This window comes from Pseudophryne corroboree, chromosome 11 (assembly GCF_028390025.1).
Source record: "Pseudophryne corroboree isolate aPseCor3 chromosome 11, aPseCor3.hap2, whole genome shotgun sequence".
In the NCBI taxonomy this organism is placed as follows: domain Eukaryota; kingdom Metazoa; phylum Chordata; class Amphibia; order Anura; family Myobatrachidae; genus Pseudophryne; species Pseudophryne corroboree.
Genome location: NC_086454.1, coordinates 42,473,480 through 42,499,951, shown reverse-complemented (window position 1 = coordinate 42,499,951; position 26,472 = coordinate 42,473,480).

The window sequence follows — 26,472 nt, the reverse complement described above, 5'->3', positions numbered from 1 at the left end:
GGGGCCCAGAGCTGAGAGCGGCCCACCTTCCATGTCAAAGTTACGCATTATATATACATTTGCCACCATTGGGTGATAAAAACATTTGCCTTGGGACCTACAATATATCTAGTTATGCCCCTGGACCTGCTCATTGTAATGTGGTATAAAATGAGCAAAAAGACAATGAAAAGTGCTGTCACCAAAAGTCTAAATTTATTTAAAAATACACACGTATATATATATATATATATATATATATATTACTTACATTTATTCACAATAACACACGCAATTTATTAAAACCAGTTCTCCTAAGATTTAAAAACTATTCTGCTGACTCAATACTAAGGAAACTATGGCCCTCATTCCGAGTTGTTCGCTTGGTATTTTTCATCGCATCGCAGTGAAAATCCGCTTAGTACGCATGCGCAAAGTTCGCACTGCGACTGCGCCAAGTAACTTTACTATGAAGAAAGTATTTTTACTCACGGCTTTTTCTTCGCTCCGGCGATCGTAATGTGATTGACAGGAAATGGGTGTTACTGGGCGGAAACACGGCGTTTCAGGGGCGTGTGGCTGAAAACGCTACCGTTTCCGGAAAAAACGCAGGAGTGGCCGGAGAAACGGTGGGAGTGCCTGGGCGAACGCTGGGTGTGTTTGTGACGTCAACCAGGAACGACAAGCACTGAAATGATCGCACAGGCAGAGTAAGTCTGGAGCTACTCTGAAACTGCTAAGTAGTTAGTAATCGCAATATTGCGAATACATCGGTCGCAATTTTAAGAAGCTAAGATTCACTCCCAGTAGGCGGCGGCTTAGCGTGTGTAACTCTGCTAAAATCGCCTTGCGACCGATCAACTCGGAATGAGGGCCTATGTTGCTTTAGTTTTGATTTTTATATATAAAGTAGCCTTTTCTTATCCACGCTAAGAGATGCTCTTTGATACACTGTAGAGATGTTAAACCAGATGGTTTCCCGCCATTAATGGTACAGAACAACCCAATGTTTTTTGTTTCTCTAACGTCCTAAGTGGATGCTGGGGACTCCGTAAGGACCATGGGGAATAGCGGCTCCGCAGGAGACTGGGCACATCTAAAGAAAGCTTTAGGATTAACTGGTGTGCACTGGCTCCTCCCCCTATGACCCTCCTCCAAGCCTCAGTTAGATTTCTGTGCCCTACGAGAAGGGTGCACACTAGGGGCTCTCCTGAGCTTCTTAGTGAAAGTTTTAGTTTAGGTTTGTTATTTTCAGTGAGACCTGCTGGCAACAGGCTCACTGCATCGAGGGACTAAGGGGAGAAGAAGCGAACTCACCTGCGTGCAGAGTGGATTGGGCTTCTTGGCTACTGGACATTAGCTCCAGAGGGACGATCACAGGTCCAGCCTGGATGGGTCCCGGAGCCGCGCCGCCGGCCCCCTTACAGAGCCAGAAGAGCGAAGAGGTCCGGAAAAATCGGCGGCAGAAGACGTTCCTGTCTTCAATAAGGTAGCGCACAGCACTGCAGCTGTGCGCCATTGCTCTCAGCACACTTCATACTCCGGTCACTGAGGGTGCAGGGCGCTGGGGGGGGCGCCCTGAGACGCAATAAAACATGACAGAAATACCTTACATGGCAAAAAATACATCACATATAGCTCCTGGGCTATATGGATGCATTTAACCCCTGCCAGAATATACAAAAAAACGGGAGATAAGGCCGCCGAAAAGGGGGCGGAGCCTATCTCCTCAGCACACTGGCGCCATTTTCCCTCACAGCTCAGTTGGAGGGAAGCTCCCTGGCTCTTCCCTGCAGTCACTACACTACAGAAAGGGTTAAAAAAAGAGAGGGGGGCACTAATTAGGCGCAGTATTAAAACATACAGCAGCTATAAGGGGAAAAACACTTATATAAGGTTATCCCTGTATATATATAGCGCTCTGGTGTGTGCTGGCATACTCTCCCTCTGTCTCCCCAAAGGGCTAGTGGGGTCCTGTCCTCTATCAGAGCATTCCCTGTGCGTGTGCTGTGTGTCGGTACGTTTGTGTCGACATGTATGAGGAGAAAAATGATGTGGAGACGGAGCAGAGTGTCTGTAACAGTGATGTCACCCCCTAGGGGGTCGACACCTGAGTGGATGTACTGTTGAAAATTACGTGACAGTGTCAGCTCTATATAAAAAAACAGTGGTTGACATGAGACAGCCGGCTACTCAGCTTGTGCCTGTCCAGACGTCTCATAGGCCGTCAGGGGCTCTAAAGCGGCCGTTACCTCAGATGGCAGATACAGACGCCGACACGGATACTGACTCCTGTGTCGACGGTGAAGAGACAACCGTGATTTCCAGTAGGGCCACACGTTACATGATTGAGTCAATGGATAAATGTTTTTATACATTTCTGATAATACGAGTACCACCAAAAAGGGGTATTATGTTCGGTGAGGGAAAAACTACCTGTAGTTTTCCTGAATCTGAGAAATAAAATGAGGTGTGTGATGATGCGTGGGTTTCCCCCCGATAACAATTGATAATTTCTTAAAAAGTATTGGCTGCATACCCTTTCCCGCCAGAGGTTAGGGTGCGTTGGGAAACACCCCCTAGGGGGGATAAGGCGCTCACACGCTTGTAAGAACAAGGGCTCTACCCTCTCATGAGATGGCCGCCCTTAAGGACCCTGCTGATAGAAAGCAGGAGGGTATCCAAAAAGGTATTTACACACATACTGGTGTTATACTGCGACCAGCTATCGCCTCAGCCTGGAGGTGCAGTGCTGGGTGGGCATGGTCGGATTCCCTGACTGGAAATATTAGGATAGTATATTATTGCCTATAGAGCATTTAAAAGATGCATTTCTATATATGCATGATGCACAGCGGAATAATTGCCGACTGGCATCAAGTATAAGTGCGTTGTCCAATTCTACCAGTAAAATGGTCAGGTGATGCGGATTCCAAACGGCATTTGGAAGTATTGCCTTTGAAAGGGTGGCCACGGCAACAGCTGGGAAATCCACGTTTGTACCCCAGGTCGCCTCTCAAAATAAGACGCCGTATTATCAGGCGCAGTCCTTTTCTGCTCGTGACAGAGGGAGAGGAAAAAGGCTGCAGAGATCAGCCAGTTCCCAGGAACAGAAACCCTTTCCCGCCTCTGCCAAGCCCTCAGTATGACGCTAGGGCTTTACAAGCTCAGGCACGGTGGGGGCCCGTTCTCAATGAATTTCAGTGCGCAGTGGGCTCACTCGCAAGTAGACCCCTGGATCCTTCAGGTAATATCTCAGGGGTACATATTGGAATTCGAGACGTCTCCCCCTCGCCGTTTCCAAAAGTCGGCTTTACCGACGTCTCCCTCTGACAGGGAGGCAGTTTTGGAAGCCATTCACAAGCTGTATTCCCAGCAGGTGATAATCAAGGTACCCCTCCTGCAACAGGGAACGGGGTATTATTCCACACTATTGTGGTACCGAAGCCAGACGGCTCGGTGAGACCGATTCTAAATCTAAAATCTAAAATCTTTGAACACTTACATACAGAGGTTCATATTCAAGATTGAGTCACTCAGAGCAGTGATTGCGAACCTGGAAGAAGGGGACTACATGATGTCTCGGGACATCAAGGATGCTTACCTTCATGTCAAAATTTACCCTTCTCACCAAGGGTACCTCAGGTTATGGTACAGAACTGTCACTATCAGTTCAGGCGCTGCCGTAGGGATGGTCCACGGCACCCCGGGTCTTTACCAAGGTAATGGACGAAATGATATCCCTTCGAAGGAAGGGAATTTTAGTTATCCCTTACTTGGACGATTCCCTGATAAGGGTAAGATCCAGGGAACAGTTGGAGGTCGGTGTAGCACTATCTCAGGTAGTGTTGCGGCAGCACGATTGGATTCTCAATATTCCAAAATCGCAGCTGGTTCCGACGACTTGTCTTCTGTTTCCTAGGGATGATCCTGGACACAGTCCAGAAAAAAGGTGTTTCTCCCGGAAGAGAAAGCCAGGGAGTTATCCGAGCTAATCAGGAACCTCCTAAAACCGAACCAAGTCTCAGTGCATCAATGCACAAGGGTTCTGGGTAAAAATGGTGGCTTCCTACGAAGCAATCCCATTTGTTAGATTCCACGCAAGAACTTTCCAGTGGAACCTACTGGACAAATGGTCCGGGTCGCATTTTCAGATGCATCAGCGGATAACCCTGTCACCAAGGACAAGGGTATCCATCCTGTGGTGGTTGCAGAGTGCTCATCTTCTAGAGGGCCGCAGATTCGGCATTCAGGACTGGGTCCTGGTGACCACGGATGCCAGCCTGCGAGGCTGGGGAGCAGTCACACAGGGAAGGAATATCCAGGGCTTAGGGTCAAGCCTGGATACATCACTTCACATAAATATCCTGAAGCTAAGGGCCATTTACAATGCTCTAAGCTTAGCGAGACCTCTGCTTCAAGGTCAGCCGGTGTTGATCCAGTCGGACAACATCATGGCAGTCACCCACGTAAACAGACAGGGTGGCACAAGAAGCAGGAGGGCAATGGCAGAAGCTGCAAGGATTCTTCGCTGGGCGGAAAATCATGTGATAGCACTGTCAACAGTATTCATTCCGGGAGTGGACAACTGGGAAGCAGACTTCCTCAGCACGACCTCCACCCGGGAGAGTGGGGACTTCACCCAGAAGTCGTCCACATGATTAAAAAACTCGACAGGTATTGCGCCAGGTCAAGAGACTCTCAGGCAATAGTTGTAGACGCTCTGGTAACACCGTGGGTGTACCAGTCAGTGTATGTGTTCCCTCCTCTGCCTCTCATACCCAAGGTACTGAGATTGATAAGATGGAGAGGAGAAAGCACTATATTCGTGGCTCCGGATTGGCCAAGAAGGACTTGGTAACCGGAACTTCAAGAGAGGCTCACGGAGGATCCGTGGCCTCTACCTCTAAGAAGGGACCTGCTCCAGCAAGGACCCTGTCTGTTCCAAGACTTACCGCGGCTGCGTTTGACGGCATGGCGATTGAACACCGGATCCTGAAGGAAAAAAGGCATTCCGGATGAAGTCATCCCTATCCTGATCAAAAGCCAGGAAGGATGTAACCGCAAAAACATTATCACCGCAATTGGCGAAAATATGTTGCGTAGTGCGAGGCCAGTAAGGCCCGACGGAGGAAATTCAACTGGGTCGATTCCTACATTTCCTGCAAACAGGAGTGTCTATGGGCCTGAAATTGGGGTCCATTAAGGTTCAGATTTCGGCCCTGTCAATTTTCTTCCAAAAAAGAACTAGCTTCAGTCCCTGAAGTTTAGACGTTTGTAAAAGGGGTACTGCATATACAGCTTCCTTTTGTGCCTCCAGTGGCAATTTGGGATCTCAATGTAGTTTGGGTTCCAAAAGTCACATTGGTTTGAACCACTTAAATCTGTGGAGTTAAAATATCTCACATGGAAAGTGGTCATGCTGTTGGCCCTGGCCTGGGCCAGGCGCGTGTCAGAATTGGCGGCTTTATCCTGTAAAAGCACTTATCTGATTTTCCATTCGGACAGGGCGGAATTGAGGACTCGTCCTCAGTTTCTCCCTAAGGTGGTTCCAGCGTTTTCACCTGAACCAACCTATTGTGGTGCCTGCGGCTACTAGGGACTTGGAGGAATCCAAGTTGCTGGAGGTTGTCAGGGCCCTGAAAATATGTTTCCAGGACGGCTGGAGTCAGGAAATCTGACTCGCTGTTTATCCTGTATGCACCCAACAAGCTGGGTGCTCCTGCTTCTAAGCAGACTATTGCTCGTTGGATTTGTAGTGCAATTCAGCTTGCACATTCTGTGGCAGGCCTGCCACAGCTAAAATCTGTAAAAGCCCGTTCCACAAGGAAAGTGGGCTCATCTTGGGCGGCTGCCCGAGGGGTCTCGGCTTTACAACTTTGCCGAGCAGCTACTTGGTCAGGGGCAAACACGTTTGCTAAATTCTACAAATTTGATACCCTGGCTGAGGAGGACCTGGAGTTCTCTCATTCGGTGCTGCAGAGTCATCCGCACTCTCCCGCCCGTTTGGGAGCTTTGGTATAATCCCCATGGTCCTTACGGAGTCCCCAGCATCCACTTAGGACGTTAGAGAAAATAAGAATTTACTTACCGATAATTCTATTTCTCATAGTCCGTAGTGGATGCTGGGCGCCCATCCCAAGTGCGGATTGTCTGCAATACTTGTACATAGTTATTGTTACAAAAATCGGGTTATTATTGTTGGGAGCCATCTTTTCAGAGGCTCCTCTGTTATCATACTGTTAACTGGGTTCAGATCACAAGTTATACGGTGTGATTGGTGTGGCTGGTATGAGTCTTACCCGGGATTCAAAATCCTTCCTTATTGTGTACGCTCGTCCGGGCACAGTATCCTAACTGAGGCTTGGAGGAGGGTCATAGGGGGAGGAGCCAGTGCACACCAGTTAATCCTAAAGCTTTCTTTAGATGTGCCCAGTCTCCTGCGGAGCCGCTATTCCCCATGGTCCTTACGGAGTCCCCAGCATCCACTACGGACTATGAGAAATAGAATTATCGGTAAGTAAATTCTTATTTTTTCTACAAGGTGCCAAGACACGAAGCATAGCTCTGCCTGTGGCACCCATAAAACCCAGCCCATGGGTTCTGATTGGCCCATGGGCCATAGTTGGCCACTTGTCATTGCACCATCCCCTTGAGGGAATTGCACTCATTCTAAATAATAACTTTTTTAATATTGAGGACTCCTTTTATTTACAGTTAAAGGGGACTGCCATGGGCACCAGGCTTGCGCACAGTTATGCAAATCTGTTTATGGCATATTGGGAGGAGCTTAACATCTGGAAACATCTCTCCCTGGGCGCAGGCCTGGTGTCCTGGCATCAGTATATAGACAACGTACTGTTCGTATGTAAGGGTGATCGGCCGTACCTTGATACATTTTGTAATGAACTGAATCAGAATGATTGTAGAATTCACTTTTCCTTTGACATAAATGATTCTCAGGTAAATTTTTTTGGACTAACGGTATACATAGAAGATGAGAGGTTTTTAACAAAAAACTTTGTAAAACCCATTGACTGTAACTCCTTTATTCATTATGAAAGTAACCACCATAAAAACTGGTTAAAGAGTATACCAACTAGTCAGTTCCAATGTATAAGGCGCAATTGTACTAAAAAAGAAACTTATTTATGTCTGAGTCTTTGAAGAAAGATTTCATTACAAAAGGGTTTAATCCCATTCATATTGAACATACCCGTCAATCTTGTTATGATTTGGATATAACTCAATTAATTTCTTGAAAGGCAAAGAATAAGGTTAGGTCTGAAAATTTAGCTATTATTATGGGGTTCAATAGCCGGTACAAACAAGTGGAGACTATTTTTAAAAAGCATTGGGGTGTACTTACAAAGGACCCCCTGTTAAAGGAATATGTTTCAGAGAGACCCAATTTCACCTATCAAAGAGCAAAAAACCTCAAAAATAGTTTGGTTAAAAGTATTAAGCCATCAAACACAAATATGGGGAAGATCACATCTAAAGTTTTTTTCTGGTGTGGGACATGTAGTATGTGCAAAGCCTGCAAATATGGAGTATCAAAAGTTACTGGCTACAAATCTAATCAAACCGGTAAAATGTATGAGATAAAGGATTTCATCACCTGTCATAGTCAATGGTGTGTCTACTTGTTAGTATGTAGTTGTGGACGACAATATGTCGCAAAGACCAAACGCAAACTTAAAGAACGTCTGGCTGAACATGTTAGAAATATACGTAAAGGTCTCCTCACACATAATGTTTCCTCTCATTTCAAAGATATTCATGCATGTAACATAAAGGATTTAGTATTTTTTTGTGGTATACAAAGTATTAAATCAAATTGGCGAACCAATACAAGAGAGGAGGATTTGGCCAAAGCAGAGATGTGCAGCCTATATTCTGTTTGTGACTGCGGCCGTATCTGCATACGAAATGCTACATTGCAGTGTATTCCTGGAAATCACTGTAATGTAGCATTTCGTATGCAGATACAGCCGCAGTCACACACAGAATACAGCATATACAAAATGAAAACAATGATACCTAATGGGTTGAATGTAGAATTTGAGCTTAAATGGTTCTTATAATATGCATGTAGAGTGTCACTGTGAATTCTAATATGTGTATCTTTTTTCTCTCCTCTCTTGGTTTCGGTGAGAAATGGATCTTACAGATATTCATTATATCCAATTTGGGCCAATAAGAACATTTGTGTACACTGATGAACCGCCAATAGGAATAAGTATATAGCGGGACGCATCGGGACTGCTTAGCAACGTGTCCCATACAGATCGGATCGTCACACCAAGCTGAGTTCACTTCCGGAGCAACGTGTTCATTTCCGGAAGTAATTGCGGACGGAGCGTTCCAGTAAAGACACCGGCATGCGTGCCAAATACCGGATGTTGGATTTTGATTTTCATTATGAACTTTCTTTTCGGATATATTCGAGTTTTATTCCTCTGTATTGTTGTTTTATTTAATGGTACCAGATTGGCGGTTTCTATAGGAGTACACAGTTATGGGTTTTAATTGTTAATGGATATTTGCAAATTATGATATGCACATCCGGATGACGTCACGTAGTCATTATTTTATACTTGTTTGCTATGAATATGGAACAAAATCGGATTATGTAGATGTGTAGATAGAAGAGTATGTAGGTCAATATGTAGATCATTTCTCTTGTATTTGTATATTACTTTTTCACATTGGATACAGATTTTAATTTGTTGGTAATTATTCATCATGTGACCGGGGTCAAGGGGGTATAAATATGACTTCCGGCGGATACTCCAGTACACTTTGAAAAACGATAGTGATCAGAAACGGGTTAGTGTGCTGTGGTAACTGGACTGAAGACATCTCCGTTGGCTGCTGGGTATATGTAAGATCCTTATATAAGTGTTTACGTTCTCCTATAATTCTGGACTTAGAAGTTTTTTTCATCTTTATTACTACTTACCTTATCAGCCAGTGATGGATGTCTCCAGTCTGGGGTTGGTATTTTATTATTGTATTTTATCGTGTGTTTTTATGGTTTTCGAACCAATAAAAAATCTTTTTTTAACCTTTTTTTGGGATACAATGTGGTTCTATGTATACCTGAGAACTGAAATCATTAAAAGGCGTTTGTGGAAGATACCAACCCTGTTTGGATTATTGATACCGACATGAAAGAAACCTTTATGTGAACATAGGGGATTGTCTTAAGGTCAGTTCATCTTGTATAATTACGTTTGTTGTATACATCTGAGGACAAAAGGGAACGTTTGAGGACTGCAGACAAGGATACCTTTCAACGCATATAGGCAGAGTCGGCCTTAGGCATAGGCAAATGCCTAGGGCATTTGATATGCTTAGGGGCACCAGCAGCTTCTGCTGATTAAAATGATATGCGGCATGCCTATATTCTGTGTGTGACTGCGGCTGTATCTGCACAGGGTGGTATTCATGTGACCGCCGGTCAGCTGACCGACAGTCACATGACCTCCTCCACGAGCCCGACGGCTCACTATCCCGATGGTCGGCATGCCGACCAACAGGGACTATTTCCACTCGTGGGTGTCCACGACACCCATAGAGTTGGAATAGAACCCATGGCGACCGCAGGTCGCCACCGAGCCCGCAGCGTGGCGAGTGCAGCGAGCCCGCAAGGGGCTTGCTGCACTCGCCTCTCCCCGCCGGGATCCCGGCGTCGGTATGCTGCCGAGATCCCGGCGTCGGTAAGCTGACCGGCGGTCAGGAGTACTACTCCCTCTGCACACGAAATGCTACATTGCAGTGTATTCCTGGAAATCACTCTAATGTAGCATTTCGTATGCAGATACAGCCGCAGTCACACACAGAATACAGGCATGCTGCACATCATTTTAATCAGCAGAAGCTGCTTGTGTATCCTAGCCACATAGTGATGCAAATAAGATGCATTTTCATAAACAAAAGGCGCCCGACGTTAGCAGAGCTGCCAGCTGACTAATTCCAGGCATCTCCTGCAGAACTAGCGGCGGTGCTAGGGGGCACCAGCCAAAATCTTGCCTAGGGCATCATATTGGTTAGGGCCGGCTCTGCATATAGGGCACTAATTGAAGGTTAGTGCTTGATAGGTTGTCTTTGCCCTCGGTCCGCATCCCATATAGATCAATAGGAGAAGAGGAGGAATGTGAGACAAGTATATAAAGAAACCTTTTGGTGCACATAGGGCACTATCTTAAGGTCAGTGCCTAAAAGGTTCTCGTGCTTTATTCGCATTATTTGAAGGACTTTGCCTTACTGTTTCATATCTCCTTCTCTTCGGGTACATTCTCCTTAAATGAAGATATCTGGCGGATTTGGAGTTTCTGACCGATGTTCTCAAGTCCTTTTGGACGTCGATTCATTCTAATAAGAAGAGTGTATAACTGTGGCAGTGTACCTAGACAGCGCCTTGGTTTTGTTTCTTTTTGGTTTTTATAGTTGTATGAGAGTTAGGGGAGCTCTGAAACAAAGACCTGGCTGCAGTCACGTTTTGGTGCAAGTAGAGAACAGCTACCTTTGTATATTGGCATTCCAGGGATCTCTGCCAGCATAAATCCTCAGGCCAGTATAATCCTATGAAGAGCGAGAAGACAGCTCCATTAAGCTTGCAGAGCTTCTCCTCAGAGTGGACCCAGCAGCGTTCAGCGCCATTTTCCTGCCTGCAGAAACGCTGTCAGTGATGTGCAGTCCCTCCAGAGCAACTCCAGCTATCTCTCATGGTATCAGGAAGTTGTAGAAGGGCGGGGCTGTATAAAGACTGTGTAACCTATTAAGGTACACAGTCAGCGCTGGTTTAGGGTCTTCCTATACCTGAAAAGTGCTGTGTGTGGGTTGGTTCCAATCTCTGTGTCTCTCACCATTCTTGGGGGTGAAACTCTGTCTGTCCTCCCCTGTGTGTGTGTGGAGTGTCTGTGGTCTCCCTTAAGCTATGTCCAGGGACTCTGTGTCATATGCTGCAGAGGATATGTCCTCTCAGGATGATCCCATTCCATTTAATCAGGATTGCAGTGTTTTAGCACAGATACCAGCAAGGGAGCCTGAATGGTTATCCTCTATCAAATCCATGATTTCTCAGATTTCTACTAGGGTTGCACAGAATGAATCTGCAACTCGGGTTTTACAGAACTCTATGGCAGTTTGGTCCGGTTCTGTTACCTCAGGACCCCCCACTGGAGGTTCACATAAACGTGCTCTTGCACAAATTATGCAGGATGACACGGATACCGACTCTGACACGGCAGACGGTGATGGGGATGTGCTCAGGGGGGCCGCATCTCTTGCTAAAGGGGTGCAGTTGATGATAGAGGCTATAAGGGATGTGCTGAATATTGCAGATACAACACCTGAGCAGGTTGAGGAGGCTTACTTCACTGACAATAAGAGAGCCTCGCTAACCTTCCCTGTGTCCAAAGAATTAAATGCTATATTTGAGAAAGCATGGGAAAACCACTGAGAAAAAATTCCAGATACCTAGGAGGGTTCTGGATGTTTTACCCTTCCCTGAGGAGGATAGGAAAAGATGGGAAAACCCACCTGTAGTGGACGCGTCTGTATCCAGACTCTCTAAAAAGGTGGTTTTACCGGTTCCAGGATCTACTGCCTTAAAGGAGCCGGCTGATCGCAAAATTGAAACTACGCTGAAATCCAATCCATATACTCAGCTTCAGGGGTGATACTACAGCCTACTATTGCCTGTGCATGGATTTCCAAGGCTATAGTAAAGTGGTCAGGCACGTTACTTGAGGATTTGGATACTATGGATAAAAGTGACGTAGAATTGATTTTACGTAACATTCAGGATTCTGCAGGGTTTATGGTGGAATCCATGAAGGACATGGGTTCAATGGCTGCAGGAATTTCTTCCATGTCTGTTTCAGCTTGTCGAGGACTGTGGCTGCGCCAGTGGTCTGCCGACGCGGAATCCAGGAGAGGTGTGGATACCCTACCCTACACAGGTCAGGCTCTCTTTGGGGAAGCGTTGGATGCGTGGATCTCTACGGCTACAGCGGGTAAGTCACCCTTTCTTCCCTCAGCTGCACCTGCTGTGAAGAAACATTTTCCTTCAGTGGCATCAGTCCTTCTGTGTTGCTAAAACAAGAAAGGCCAAACCGTCCAACACCTTCTTTAGAGGAGGTCGGCCAAAATCCAAGAAACCTGCTACTGCGGGTTCCCAGGAATAGAAACCTGCTTCTGGTACACCAAAGTCCTCAGCATGATGGTGGACAGCGCGGCCTGGAGGTACGGCCGGTGGGGGCGAGACTCAGACATTTCAGTCACGTCTGGGTGTCGTCCGGCCTGGATCCCTGGGTACTAGATATTGTGTCCCAGGGGTACCGGTTGAAATTACAATATCTCCCTCCTCACCGATTCTTCAAATCAGGCTTGCCAGCTTTGCCGGCAGACAGGTCTACCCTACAGGAAGCCATCCAGAAGCTAGTGGAGGCACAGGTTATCGTACCAGTCCCTTCCCAGATGCAAAACAAGGGTTACTATTCAAACCTTTTCGTGGTACCGAAGCCGGATGGTTCGGTCAGGCCCATTCTGAACTTAAAATCACTAAACCCCTTTCTGGGGGGGTTCAAGTTCAAAATGGAGTCTCTAAGGGCAGTGATATCAGGTCTGGGGGAGGGGGAATTCCTGGTCTCACTGGATATCAAGGATGCGTACCACCACATTCCGATTTAGCTGTCGCATCAAGCTTATCTCCGATTTGGACTGTCATTTTCAGTTCCAGGTCCTGCCATTTGGCCTCTCCACAGCACCGAGGGTATTCACCAAGGAGATGGCGGAAATTATGGTTCTCCTCCGCAGACAGGGGGTGAACATAATTCCATATCTGTACGATCTGCTGATAAAGGCATCGTCCAAGGAGAAGCTATTACGTTCCATAGCTCTCACGACACAGCTTCTCAGGGAACATGGGTGGTCATTCCGAGTTGTTCGCTCGCTAGCTGCTTTTAGCAGCATTGCACACGCTAGGCCGCCGCCCTCTGGGAGTGTATCTTAGCTTAGCAGAATTGCGAACGAAAGAGTAGCAAAATTGCTACTAAAAAAATTCATGCAGTTTCTGAGTAGCTCCAGATTGCGATCACCTCAGTCCGTTTAGTTCCTGGTTTGACGTCACAAACACGCCCTGCGTTCGTTCGGCCAGCCACTCCCCCGTTTCTCCAGCCACTCCTGCGTTTTTGCCTGGCACGCCTGCGTTTTTTAGCACACTCCCTGAAAACGCAGAGTTGCCGCCCAGAAACACCCACTTCCTGTAAATCATACTACAAACACTCGGGTGACTGAAAAACATCGCTGTAGCTTGGGTAAAACTATAAAGGTTTGTGTGAAAGTACTTGGCGCATGCGCGCTGCGTACCATGCGCATGCGCATAATTGCTGATTTTTCACGAAAAATGGCAACGAGCGAACAACTCGGAATGACCACTATGGTTGGATCCTGAATCTTCCCAAATCTCATTTGGAACCAACAAGGAGGTTGTCCTTTCTGGAAATGATCCTCGACATGGAAGTGCAGAGGTTGTTTCTTCAAGAGGAAAAAGCGTTGGTGATACAAACAATGGTCCGGGATGTCCTGAAGCCAACCCGGGTGTTGGTTTATCAGTGCATTCGCCTTCTGGGGAAGATGGTGGTCTCTTACGAGGCTCTGCAGTACGGGAGGTTTCACGCTCGGTCCTTCCAACTGGATTTCCTGGACAAGTGGTCGGGATCCCATCTACACATGCACCAGAGGATACGTCTGTCGCCAAAGGCCAGGATCTCCCTCCTCTGGTGGCTGCAATTACCTCACCTTCTAGAGGGCCGCAGGTTCGGGATTCAGGACTGGATCCTTCTAACCACGGATGCAAGTCTCCAGTCACTCAAGGAGAAACCTTCCAAGAAGGTGGTTAAGTCTGGAAGCCGGCCTGCCGATAAACATTCTGGAACTAAAAGCCATCTACAACGGTCTTCTCCAAGTGGCCCATCTTCTGAGAAATCAGGCCATTCAAGTACAGTCGGACAACGTAACGACAGTGGCTTACATAAACCAACAAGGCGGAACGAAGAGCAGAGCTGCAATGTCAGAGGTAACAAGAATCATCCTCTGGGCAGAAAAACACGCGTTGGCGCTGTCCGCGATCTTCATTTCGGGAGTAGACAACTGGAAAGCGGACTTCCTCAGCACACACGATCGCCACCCAGGGGAGTGGGGTCTCCATCCGGAGGTGTTCAAGGAGGTAACAGATCGTTGGGGCGTACCCCAGATCGACATGATGGCCTCGTCTCAACAAGATGCTTCGGCGGTATTGTTCCAGGTCGAGGGACCCGCAAGCAGTGGCGGTGGACGCCCTAGTGACTCCGTGGGTGTTCCAGTCGGTGCACGTGTTTCCTCCGCTTCCACTCATTCCAAGAGTTCTCAAACTCATACGGAGAACAAGAGTTCAGGCAATCCTCATTGCTCCGGACTGGCCAAGAAGGGCTTGGTACGCGGATCTTCTGGATCTTCGGGAGGACCTGCTGCAGCAGGGGCCGTTCGCCTATCAAGATTTACCACGGCTACGTTTGACGGCATGGAGGATGAACGCCTGATACTAGCTCGGAAGTGCATTCCGAACAAGTTATTCCTACCCTGATACAGGCTAGGAAAGGAGTAACGTCAAAGCATTACCATCGTATTTGGAAAAAAATATGTATCTTGGTGTGAGTCCAAGAAGTTTCCTGCGGAGGAGTTTCAACTGGGATGTTTTCTCCTCTTCCTGCAAGCAGGTGTGGATATGGGCCTGAGGATAGGATCCATAAAGGTCCAAATTTCAGCCCTATCGTTTTCTTCCAGAAACAGTTGGCTGCCCTCATTGAGGTTCAGACTTTTTTGAAGGGAGTTCTGCACATTCAACCATCCAACTTCCCATTTTACCGCCTACGGCGCCTTGGGATCTTAACACGGTGTTGCAGTTCCTCCAGTTGGACTGGTTTGAACCTCCTACAGGAGGTTGAGGTCAAGTTTCTCACGTGGAAGGCTGTCACTTTGTTGGCCTTAGCTTCTGCTAGATGTGTCGGAGTTAGGGGCTTTGTCATGTAAAAGCCCATACTTGATCTTCCATAAAGATAGAGCTGAGCTTCGGACATGTCAGCAGTTTCTTCCGAAGGTTGTGTCGACATTTCATATCAACCAACCTATTGTGGTGCCAGTTGCGACCGACTCCTCAATTTCATTGAAGTCCTTGGATGTTGTAAGGGCTCTGAAGATCTATGTGAGGAGGACTGCTCGTCACAGGAAATCGGACTCTCTGTTTGTCCTGTATGATCCCAAGAAAATTGAGTGTCCTGCTTCTAAGCAGACGATCTCTCTCTGGATTAGGTTCACTATCCAGCATGCGTATTCTACGGCAGGCTTGCCGTGTCCTATGTCTGTTAAGACCCACTCTACTCGTAAGGTGGGTTCTTCCTGGGCGGCTACCCAGGTGTCTCGGCTTTACAACTCTGCCGAGCAGCTACTTGGTCAGGATCGAACACGTTCGCAAAGTTCTACAAGTTCGATACTTTGGCCTCTGAGGACCTTAAGTTTGGTCAATTGGTTCTGCAGGAGCTTTCCCTCCCGTTCTGGGAGATTTGGTACATCCCCATGGTACTAATGTGGACCCTAGCATCCTCTAGGACATAAGAGAAAATAGTATTTTTTCTCTAACATCCTAGTGGATGCTGGGGACTCCGTCAGGACCATGGGGATTAGCGGCTCCGCAGGAGACGGGGCACAAAAAGTAAGCTTTTAGGATCACATGGTGTGTACTGGCTCCTCCCCCCCCATGACCCTCCTCCAAGCCTCAGTTAGGTTTTTGTGCCCGTCCGAGCAGGGTGCAATCTAGGTGGCTCTCTTAAAGAGTTGCTTAGAAAAAGTTTAGGTTCTTTATTTTCAGTGAGTCCTGCTGGCAACAGGCTCACTGCATCGAGGGACTTAGGGGAGAGAAGTGAACTCACCTGCGTGCAGGATGGATTGGCTTCTTAGGCTACTGGACACCATTAGCTCCAGAGGGAGTCGGAACACAGGTCTCGCCCTGGGGTTCGTCCCGGAGCCGCGCCGCCGACCCCCCTTGCAGATGCTGAAGATTGAAGAGGTCCGGAACCAGGCGGCAGAAGACTTTCAGTCTTCATCAGGTAGCGCACAGCACTGCAGCTGTGCGCCATTGTTGTCAGCACACTTCACACAGCGGTCACGGAGGGTGCAGGGCGCGGGGGGGGGGGGCGCGCCCTGGGCAGCAATGTATAATACCTGTATGGCGAAAAATACATCACATATAGCCCTTGAGGCTATATGGATGTATTTAACCCCTGCCAGATATCACAGACTCCGGAGAAGAAGCCCGCCGAAAAGGGGGCGGGGCCTATTCTCCTCAGCACACGGCGCCATTTTCCCTCACAGAAATGCTGGTGGGAAGGCTCCCATGCTCTCCCCTGCACTGCACTACAGAAACAGGGTTAAAACAGAGAGGGGGGGCACTGATTTGGCGATATGAATATATATTAAAATGCTATAAGGGAGGAACACTTATATAAAGGTTGTCCCTGTATAATTATGGCGTTTTGGTGTGTGCTGGCAAACTCTCCCTCTGTCTCCCCAAAGGGCTAGTGGGTCCTGTCCTTTATCAGAGCATTCCCTATGTGTGTGTGCTGTATGTCGGTACGTGTGTGTCGACATGTATGAGGAAAATGTTGGTGAGGAGGCGGAGCAAATTGCCTGTAATGGTGATGTCACTCTCTAGGGAGTCGACACCGGAATGGATGGCTTATTTATGGAATTACGTGATAATGTCAACACGCTGCAAGCCGGTTGACGACATGAGACGGCCGGCGAACAAATTAGTACCTGTCCAGGCGTCTCAAACACCGTCAGGGGCTGTAAAACGCCCATTTACCTCAGTCGGTCGACACAGACCCAGACACGGACACTGATTTCAGTGTCGACGGTGAAGAAACAAACGTATTTTCCTTTAGGGCCACACGTTAAGGGCAATGAAGGAGGTGTTACATATTTCTGATACTACAAGTACCACAAAAAAGGGTATTATGTGGGATGTGAAAACTACCTGTAGTTTTTCCTGAATCAGATAAATTAAATGAAGTGTGTGATGATGCGTGGGTTTCCCCCGATAGAAAATTATTGGCGGTATACCCTTTCCCGCCAGAAGTTAGGGCGCGTTGGGAAACACCCCTTAAGGTGGATAAGGCGCTCACATGCTTATCAGAACAAGTGGCGGTACCATCTACAGATAGGGCCGTACTTAAGGAGCCAGCTGATAGGAGGCTGGAAAATATCCTAAAAAGTATACACACACATGCTGGTGTTATACTGCGACCAGCGATCGCCTCAGCCTGGATGTGCAGAGCTGAGGTGGCTTGGTCGGATTCCCTGACTAAAAATATTGATACCCTTGACAGGGACAGTATTTTATTGACTATAGAGCATTTAAAGGATGCATTTCTATATATGCGAGATGTGCAGAGGGATATTTGCACTCTGGCATCAAGAGTAAATGCGATGTCCATATCTGCAAGAAGATGTTTATGGACACGACAGTGGTCAGGTGATGCAGATTCCAAACGGCACAAAGATGTATTGCCGTATAAAGGGGAGGAATTATTTGGGGTCGGTCCATGGGACCTGGTGGCCACGGCAACTGCTGGAAAATCCACCGTTTTTTACCCTAAGTCACATCTCTGCAGAAAAAGACACCGTCTTTTCAGCCTCAGTCCTTTCGTCCCTATAAGAGTCATATCTGCCCAGGGATAGAGGAAAGGGAAGAAGACTGCAGCAGGCAGCCCATTCCCAGGAACAGAAGCTCTCCACCGCTTCTACCAAGTTCTCAGCATGACGCTGGGACCGTACAGGACCCCTGGATCCTACAAGTAGTATCCAAGGGGTACAGATTGGAATGTCGAGACGTTTCCCCCTCGCAGGTTCCTGAAGTCTGCTGTACCAATGTCTCCCTCCGACAGGGAGGCAGTATTGAAAACAATTCACAAGCTGTATTCCCAGCAGGTGATAATAAAATTACCCCTCCTACAACAAGGAAAGGGGTATTATTCCACACTATATGGTGGTACTGAAGCCAGAAGGCTAGGTGAGACCTATTCTAAATCTGAAATATTTGAACACTTACAAAGGTTCAAATCCAGATGCAGTCACTCAGAGCAGTGATAGCGAACCGGGAAGAAGGGGACTATATGGTGTCCCGGGACATCAGGGATGCTTACCTCCATGTCCCAAAATTTGCCTTTCTCACCAAGGGTACCTCAGGTTCGTGGTACAGAACTGTCACTATCAGTTTCAGACGATGCCGTTGGATTGTCCAAGGCACCCCGGGTCCTTACCAAGGTAATGACCGAAATGAGGATTCGTCTTCAAAGAAAATGGACGACCTCCTGATAAGAACAAGGTCCAGAGAACAGTTGGAGGTCGGAGTAACACTATCTCAAGTAGTTCTACGACAGCACGGGTGGATTCTAAATATTCCAAAACCGCAGTTGTGTCGGCGACACGTCTGCTGGTCCTAGGGATGATTCTGGACACAGTCCAGAAAAAGGTGTTTCTCCCAGAGGAGAAAGCCAGGGAGTTATCCGAGCTAATCGGGATCCTCCTAAAACCAGGAAAAGTGTCAGTGCATCATTGCACAAGAGTCCTGGTAAAAATGGTGGCTTATTACGAAGCGATTCCATTCGGCAGATTTCACGCAAGAACTCTTCAGTGGGATCTGCTGGACAAATGGTCCAGATCGCATCTTCAGATGCATCAGCGGATAACCCTATATCCAAGGACAAGGGTGTCTCTCCTGTGGTGATTACAGAGTGCTCATCTTCTAGAGGGCCGCAGATTCGGCATTCAGGATTGGATGCTGGTGACCACGGAGGCCAGCCTGAGAGGCTGGGGATAGTCACACAGGGAAAAAATTTCCAGGGAGTGTGATCAAGTCTGGAGAATTCTCTCCACATAAATATACTGGAGCTAAGAGCAAATTTATAATGCTCTAAGCTTAGCAAGACCTCTGCTTCAAGGTCAGCCGGTATTGATCCAGTGGGATAACATCACGGCAGTCGCTCACGTAAACAGAAAGGGCGGCACAAGAAGCAGGAGGGCAATGGCAAAACTGCAAGGATTTTTCGCTAGGCGGAAAATCATGTGATAGCACTGTCAGCAGTGTTCATTCTGGGAGTGGACGACTGGGAAGCAGACTTCCTCAGCAGGCACGACCTCCACCCGGGAGAGTGGGAACTTCATCGGGAAGTTTTCCGCATGATTGTGAACCGTTGGGAAAGACCAAAGGTGGACATGATGGCGTCCCGCCCGAACAAAAAACGGGACAGGTATTGCGCCAGGTCACGAGACCTTCAGGCGATAGCTGTGGACGTCCTGGTAACACCGTGGGTGTAACAGTCGGTGTATGTGTTCCCTCCTCTGCTTCTCATAACCAAGGTATTGAGAATTATAAGACGTAGAGGAGTAAGAACTATACTCGTGGCTCCGGATTGGCCAAGAGGGACTTGGTACCCGGAACTTCAAGAGATGCTCACAGAGGACTAATGGCCTCGGGAGCTAAGAAGGGACTTGCTTCAGCAAGTACCATGTCTGTTCCAAGACTTACCGCGGCTGCGTTTGACGGCATGGCGGTTGAACGCCGGATCCTAAGGGAAAAGGCATTTCGGAAGAGGTCATACCTACCCTGGTCAAAGCCAGGAAGGAGGTGACCGCACAACGTTATCACCACATGTGGTGAAAATATGTTGCGTGGGTGAGGCCAGGAAGGCCCCACGAAGAAGTTTCAACTAGGTCGATTTCTGCACTTCCTGCAAACAGGAGTGTCTATGAGCCTCAAATTGGGGTCCATTAAGGTTCAAGTTTCGGCCCTGTAGATTTTCTTCCAGAAAGAATTGGCTTCGGTTCCTGAAGTCCAGACGTTTGTCAAGGGAGTATTGCATATACAGCCCCTTTTGTGCCTCCAGTGGCACCGTGGGATCTCAACGTAGTGTTGGGATTCCTCAAATCATATTGGTTTGAACCGCTCAAATCTGTGGTTTTGAAATATCTCACATGGAAAGTGACCATGCTGTTGGCCCTGGCCTCGGCCAGGCGATTGTCAGAATTGGCGGCTTTGTCTTACAAAAGCCCATATTTGATTTTTCCATTCGGACAGGGCAGAACTGCGGACTTGTCCCCAGTTTCTTCCTAAGGTGGTGTCAGCGTTTTCACCTGAAACAACCTATTGTGGTGCCTGCGGCTACTAGGGACTTGGAGGACTCCAAGTTGCTAGACGTTGTCAGGGCCCTGAAAATATCGATCTATCTATCTATCGCACATTCTGTGGCAGGCCTGCCACAGCCAAAATCTGTAAATGCCCATTCCACAAGGAAGGTGGGCTCATCTTGGGCAGCTGCCCGAGGGGTCTCGGCTTTACAACTTTGCCGAGCAGCTACGTGGTCAGGGGGGAACAAGTTTGTAAAATTCTACAAATTTGATACCCTGGCTGAGGAGGACCTGGAGTTTCTCTCATTCGGTGCTGCAGAGTCATCCGCACTCTCCCGCCCGTTTGGGAGCTTTGGTATAATCCCGTTTTGTCCGTTTTGTCCGTTTTGTCCGTTTTGTCCGTTTTGTCCGTTTTATCCGTTCCCAAAGTGGACGTATGAGAAATCTTATTTAGAGGTAGCAATAGCCAAGCAGCAGACAGGTCTGGTAACACTATGACCATCGCTACTTTCTATGTATCCAGCAATTTAACCCCTTTAGAACCACATGTAGCAGATGACCAGATGAATTTCCAATATTCTCCTCTTGTAGTTACTTACACCAGGAATTGTTGTTTATTGTGTAGCTTACACAATGACATTGCTTGCAATACCTTTTTGGCAGTATCCTGTATTGTTTTTTTTTGCAGTTACAGGAAAATAGTTTACACTCAAATAAAATATGAAACCACGGGCACAAAATAAACGGTTTTAATTAAAAATATTCACAATTCACTAACACTACTTCTGGGAGAGAGGAAAGCGGAGCTGATGGAGACAAACTTAGAGGACGAGACATTAAATCACAAGGCCGATGGTGAATTTACATAATCTTACAAGAAGCCTCATTGCTTCAATACAATGTGACAAAGACGCTGGTGACATTCCAGTAACATGTACGGTCGGTGGATGAATATTCCCTCGCAATCCAGAACTGCGCATCAATAGAGGACACTGCGTAACGTCACTGTGGATCATTAGCAGCAGAATGGAAAATGGATAAACATACCCTTCACTTTACTATAGTTTATATACAATGAGCCACATCATCCAGTTGCAATGGTCGCCGCATAATGTACTAACAATTGATTCAAGGGGAGATTCAGCTGAAGCCTTCAGCTACAACTGGACACAGTTCAGTTATGTATATGGGGGGTACAGAACTAGACTTGAAGGCGGAAGAGGTGTTTAGTGATATAATAGCCAAATCATAGGGTTCATTATCAGGGCCGTTTATTCATATGGGCTCAATAAGCAGTTGCCCAAGGGCCCCAGGAGTATAAAAGCCTGAAGGCTGATAGCTGAGGGTCCCCTTTTCCTAGGGATACCAGATTTTTGAAAATCGGCCATGGGGAACCGGAGATATCTGACTTCAAAGCAGTGATCCCCATCCAAGCCTGTTAATTGCTATTCCCAGGCAGATATCTCAGGTTCTGTCTGACATACAGTTTTTCTAAGGGTATATTCCAAAATCTGGGACTCTCCCGTTTCAGTGGACACTGGCGACTTGTCTCTACTATGCCCAGAACCAGAGATATCGGCCTTCCAGCAGCTGGTCCCTTCTCCAGCTCCACACACCTGGTATGCAGTTTTATATTTTCGACGGTGGATTGCTCTGGCTCCTGAATACTGATCCCCAGGTCCAGAGTACCTCCTGAAAGGTTGGACTCTCTAGTTTTTTATAGAGATGTGCACCGGACATTTTTTCGGGGTTTGTGTTTTGGTTTTGGATTCGGTTCCGCGGTTATGTTTTGGATTCGGACGCGTTTTGGCAAAACCTCCCTTAAGAATTTGTGTCGGATTCGGGTGTTTTTAAAAAAACAACAACTCAAAAACAGCTTAAATCATAGAATTTGGGGGTAATTTTGATCCTATAGTATTATTAACCTCAATAACCATAATTTCCACTCATTTCCAGTCTATTCTGAACACCTCAGACCTCACAATGGCCCTCATTCCGAGTTGATCGCTCGCTAGATGCTTTTAGCAGCAGTGCAAACGCTAGGCCGCCCACTGGGAGTGTATCTTAGCTTAGCAGAAGTGCGATCGAAAGGTTAGCACTTCTGCAGCTAAAAAATTTCATGCAGTTTCAGAGTGGCTCAAGACTTACTCCTAGCTTGCGATGACTGCAGTCTGTTTAGTTCCTGGTTTGACGTCACAAACACGCCCTGCGTTTGGCCAGCCACTCCTGCGTTTTTACCTGGCACGCCTGCACTTTTTAGCACACTCCCTGAAAACGCTGAGTTGCCGCCCAGAAACACCCACTTCCTGTCAATCAAACAACGAACACTCGAGTGACTGAAAAGCGTTGCTCGAGCTTGTGTGAAAGTACTTAGCGCATGCGCGCTGTGTACCATGCGCATAAATGACGTTTTTTCACCTGATTGCTGCGCTGCGAAAATCAGCAGCGAGCGATCAACTCGGAATGAGGGCCAATATTATTTTTAGTCCTAAAATTTGCACCGAGGTCGCTGGATGACTAAGCTAAGCGACCCAAATGGGCGGCACAAACACCTGGCCCATCTAGGAGTGGCACTGCAGTGTCAGACAGGATGGCACTTAAAAAAATAGTCCCCAAACAGCACATGATGCAAAGAAAAAAAGAGGTGCACCAAGGTCGCTGGATGGCTAAGCTAAGCGACACAATATCACAGGAATTAATCGTTCTAATCAATGGTATTATTTATTGGTCCAAATCACTGGAAGAAAATGACAATCACTGGAATTAAATGGCAGTAATGTCGGGAATTATATCAAATGGCAGTACCACTGAACATATACGGAAGTGTCAGAAAGGATGGCACTTTAAAAAAAAAAACTGTTTTTTTTTATATGACCGGGACAAACCCACTGTCCTAACAATTAGCAGGGCTGATTAAACAAACAGCCATGGGGAAACTCCTGAATCCAGTTTCTAACCCTGGGTAATAATTTTTATTACCTGTGATATAATAATAATCACTAAGGCTCCTCTGTAGTGATGTAGATGAGATCCCCCCCCCCCCCCCCCCCCAGTGGACCCCCACATGGGAGTCCTTCCGCGTCACGCTGAGGTTGCTAAGGAAGCAGAATCCAACCTCTAAACCCATGTAACTGTAGAGGGTGCAGACTTTCTGCTCTTTCTATGGCCTAGCCTCGTGCAGAAGTAGGCCCTCAAGAATTTTCTCGATCTGGCAGCCCAAGGGGACTGCATCAGAGAGTTACGTCTTCTCACAGGTGGTGCTGCGGAAGGATTTGTATTCAGAGTGTCCCCAAGCGGTGTCTCACCTGTGAAGGGGAGGTACCTCTTGGATTCGGCGTCTACGTTCCATTGGCGGATCCAGAGACCTCTGCGAGCCGCTACTGCCATGGAGGATGCTCTAGAATTCGTCAGCCCAATGTCCCTCATGGCTTTCACCATGAATTTAGCCGAATCCTTTATGTGACCTAGAATCAAGATAACATCATCCCTATGGATTGTATCAAGGTCTTCTATTAAATTGTCTGACCATTTTAACATAGCCCTAGCTACCCAAGTGCATGCAATAGTGGGCCTAAGGGCGGCTCCAGTAGCAGTGTAAATGGATTTTAGCATTGTCTCTATCTTGCGGTCAGTCGGCTCTTTTAACGAGGCCAAGCCTGGTACAGGTAATGTAATTACCCCTGATGGCCATTATGGGAGGAATCTCCCATCTCCTTCTATCCTCCTCAGGAAAGGGATATGTCTTAAGTACTTTATTGGGGATGTGAAAAACCTCTTCTGGGTTTAACCAGGATCTTTCAAATAGGGTATTCAACTCTTCCGAAACCGGGAATGTCACTAATGATTTTGCAGTTAGCATACAAGAATTTTCCACTATTTGTATAGGTATTTCTAACACATCCCTAATGGCATTGATAAATTACTGAATTTTATATTCCAATCTATCATAGTGCCCCCCTTTAACTTCTGTGTCGATCCCTGTGTTGGCATCGATGTCCGCGTTGGCCTGCAAGACCTGTGTATCAGGAGCTGAGGGGGTCCTAGATGAAATGGACTGATCCATATCTAGAGCATTCTTCGTAGTTTTTTTCAGCAACTTAATAGAGTATGCCCTAATGAACTATGAGGAATCTTATTTCCTAGGCTATCCAGCCATTCTGTCTCCATCCTAATGGGATGAAACCACTCAAGGCAATCCTGAGTACCTGGTACAGACTCCTCTGAGGAAGACACCTCCACAACCTCCAAAACATTTTGTTCTGACATGACACTGACCAGTGATACTGAGCACTGATGAGGATACTAGAACTGACACTGGGCAGCGAGAACAGCACTGGACAACTGTACTGTAGTATTATATACTGGTCACCACAATACAGCACTGATACTGAGCACAGATATTGAGCACTGTTCAGGATACTAGAACTGACACGGAGCAGCTAGATACAGCAATGGACCACTGTACTGTACTACTATATACTGGTCACCACAATGCAGCACTGATACTGAGCACAGATATTGAGCACTGTTCAGGATACTAGAGCTGACACGGAGCAGCAAGATACAGCAATGGACTACTGTACTACTATATACTGGTCACCCCAATGCAGCACTGATACTGAGCACAGATATTGAGCACTGTTCAGGATACTAGAGCTGACACGGAGCAGCAAGATACAGCAATGGACTACTGTACTGTACTACTATATACTGGTCACCACAATGCAGCACTGATACTGAGCACAGATATTAAGCACTGTTCAGGATACTAGAACTGACACGGAGCAGCTAGATACAGCAATGTACTACAGTACTGTACTACTATATACTGGTCACCAGAATGCAGCACTGATACTGAGCACAGATATTGAGCACTGTTCAGGATACTAGAACTGACACTGGGCAGCGAGAACAGCACTGGACTACTGGACTGTACTACTATATACTGGTCACCACAATGCAGCACTGATACTGAGCACTGTTCAGGATACTAGAACTGACACTGGGCAGCGAGAACAGCACTGGACTACTGTACTGTACTACTATATACTGGTCACCACAATGCAGCACTGATGCTGAGCACAGATATTGAGCACTGTTCAGGATACTAGAACTGACACGGAGCAGCAAGATACAGCAATGGACTACTGTACTATACTACTATATACTGGTCACCACAATGCAGCACTGATACTGAGCACAGATATTGAGCTGATATTTAGCTGATATTGGGCTATTCAGGCAGAGAACGTAGCCACGTCCTCTCCGCTCAATCTACAATGCACAAGTGAAAATGGAGGCGATGCGCGGCTCTTTATATGGAATCCAAATCTTGCGAGAATCCGAAAGCGGGATGATGACGTTTTGCCTCGTTCGGGTTTTGCGAGTAAGGCGGGAAGAACCGAGGCTGCCTCGGACCCGTGTAAATCACGTGAAGTTCGGGGGGGTTCAGATCTCGACGAACCGAACCCGCTCATCTCTAGTTTTTTATCTCATTGCTAAGAAATCTATTTCCAGGAACTGGAGATATATGCAGTCAAGCAAGCTGCCCTCCCACCGACAAGGATGAATATTAAGCCCACTCCACTATCCACCCCTTCCCTGTGTATTAAACACCCCCAACCACCCTGGAAGTCATGTATCGGGGCCCCTTCATTCAGACCAATGCCCTCTTCTACAGTATAGTGTTCTCCCTCCTGCCCCTCTCCCACCATCTGTACAGCAATGGAGCAATTAGCAGAAATTACTGCTCCAGCTCCTACATGCCGAGCGGAAGATAGAACACCCCCTACCACCCGTGGGACATCAAAGCTGCCGCTGATTGCACCCCCCCCCCCCCCCCCCCCCACCCCTACCACTGGAGGATGGGTAGGGGCCCCAGTTCATTGCTTTGCCCAGGGCCTTACACTGCTGTTAAGATGGCCCTGTTCATTATATAGGAGCTGGAGGGTCAAATAGAGCACAGGACGCCACAGTGCAACCGTGGTGCATATACTTCTGATATGACGGAGCGGGCTGCATATCATGTATACAAACTGATCAATGCTTGGAGCAATTCCAGGACTATAGGTCTCTCATACTTTTGGCATTAGGTAAGGTTTTATATAAAACTAAACTAAAAACCACATTCAATATTGTACAGAGCACACACAGGAAAGAAGACTACAACATCTCCGGCATATATAAAACAGAACAAAAAGAGAAGGTGCCTGGGACGTGAAGAAAAGGTCATGCCTACGGGGTCAGGCCGCCAACTCC